We start from the raw sequence: 2399 nt of genomic DNA on the forward strand, positions 1-2399 counted from the left end.
CGCCAATTCGCCAAATCAATCAATTCAAAACAATGCAGAATGTTGAAATTGAGAGGACTAATAATTAAATAAATAACCAAATCTTTTTTCGTAGAATTGGAAATGATTTCAAAATCTCAGTGTGTTAGGTACGAACCCTGGTCTTAGGCAATGTGTAAGGCTTACAATGGGGCGTTTTCTCGCTGCGCACCTTCATTCCCAGGCGTCATACGGCGCCTGGGCTTGCTTGATTTTTCTTCAAATACGCACTACGGATTTAGCTGGGAATAATAATACTCAAGGTCCAGGGAGGTCTGGGCAACATTAGACTTGCTAAATTAATTAAACCAAAATGTAACGGTCTTCATTCGACTTGACGTCGAATATCTTGGAAAAAAATATTGAAATGAAATATAATTGCACTTACATTATTTGAATACTCCACAACAAGGCTATTAGGTCAAGGAATCCAGCAGCACAATCTCTTCCCATGCTGGGAGGAACTAGCCTTAAGTCTGCTCTTTATTTCGCGTATTTGGATGAGGGGAATGGAACTTTTTACGTCTTATCAGTGAGATTTTACGATGAGAAAAAAAAAACGCTACAAAGGTTTGCAACATGAGTGAAATAAATATGTACGAAACCTACGCTTTTCTTTGCTGCAATAAATCGCCGTTATTTACCTCGGTAAATAAGCAATTGAAGAACTAATGAGATAAGCAGCGCTGATTCAACATGATTGGCTACGGTCTAAGGTGACATAAAACTGTGATTAAAAGCAATTTATCGTGTGCAATTTTTACAGCTTGAGTGAAAAAATACTATTTTGAAGGTGGTGGCGAACTACTAACTGTAATTAAACGTCTCCTTAAGCTAAAAAAACACTTTTAAAAATAAATGTTCGTGATTTTCAAAGTGAAATGGACAGTTTTCCTTTCTTTTGGCACAGCAAAAAATCACGGCCTAAGGCAAATGAAAAACAAAAGATTTAAATCAATGAATGTGCTTAATTGGAAAAAGGGTCCGTCATTGTTCCTATTAAAATAGAATCCGCTGGCTAAATTTGATTCGTATTACGAAGCCATTTTAACCATTTTAGTTTAGAATGATGTGTGACTTTTGCGGCATTCAAATCAGTTAGTCTTTGAACATTGAAACTTCTGCTTTACAGAATGCATCTTTCGAATTCAGCGACGTAGTTCAAATAACTCTTAGAGACTCGAAAAGTGAAGAGCAAATGTTGAAGCTTAGGGTTCCTCTTAACGGTGCTGTGGTGAAAATCCTTTGAACGACAGTTGGCGTGAAGGTCAAGGAAAGAAAGGCTCTTCAGAGATTTCACCTTTTCACACGGTAGATAGGGAACATCGCAACATTGCCCGAAAGAGCGACGGAAACAGAAGAGGCAACGTCTTAGCAAAGAGCCTCGGCCTCCGAAAGGAAAGCAGGTATTTCTTTACATATATCTTTGCACTTTGGATCATTTTATTGAGAACGAGACTTGATGTCCACCTTTGTAACTCATTCTCGCAAAAAAAAAGAAACAACATTGGGCAGGCATCACGATACTATTCGACAAGTTTTCATAAAAATATCATGCGTTTCCGACCACCTCAATTTTTTTTACCACCAAAAAAAAAATTCATAAAACTTAATTAAAATGTGACGAGAGGTAATCATAATTGTTCGTAATTATCAACTGATCATAGGAAACCAAATTTTTTTTTTTTTTGATGGTTGGGGAAAGATTTTCAAAACTTATAAATCACGGAGAATTTTTCTCAGATAATAGCTACCAACTAGCTAATCTAAAATTCTTTTCCAACGTTTGGCATCATATTCCTGTTTTCATACTGAATCCAACATAGATGCATCGTGCCGATTTTCTGGAAGAAAATTATGACGTCTTTCCTATACTGCACGGTCTATATGCAGCGTGTGCCACAAGCACAATACTTCCATTTTTTAGCATTTTATCACATGGCCGGAGACGCATATCACGCACACTTATATAGCGATTATTGGTAAGCACTATCAAATGTGATCACGTCAAACTTCTTAGATTACCATGGCATTCCCAAGTACGGTCAAATAAAGCAAAGTATTTGAACGTTGAACCCTTTTCAAAGATTTTCTATATAGACTATACATTGTGCTTTGTAGAAACTATTGACGGATCGTGACACCATAAGAAGCTCCTTTTTCCTTAACGGCTGTCACGCAACGCTTCACTCTCTTCGAGGTTAGGTGGGGGAATGGAATAAGCGTTGCGTAACATACCGACGTAAAGCTGTGAAGGAGAAAGTGGGCTGTTCGGTCCAATTTGTAATAAACTCTATGGGCCAAACCAGGAGGAATGCTGCTTGATCAACATTATTTAACTGTATTGTAAACAAGGTCTGAACTTGAAGGTTTAGGACCGA

This window comes from Pocillopora damicornis, chromosome 2 (genome assembly GCF_964200805.1).
Source record: "Pocillopora damicornis chromosome 2, jaPocDami1.2, whole genome shotgun sequence".
In the NCBI taxonomy this organism is placed as follows: domain Eukaryota; kingdom Metazoa; phylum Cnidaria; class Anthozoa; order Scleractinia; family Pocilloporidae; genus Pocillopora; species Pocillopora damicornis.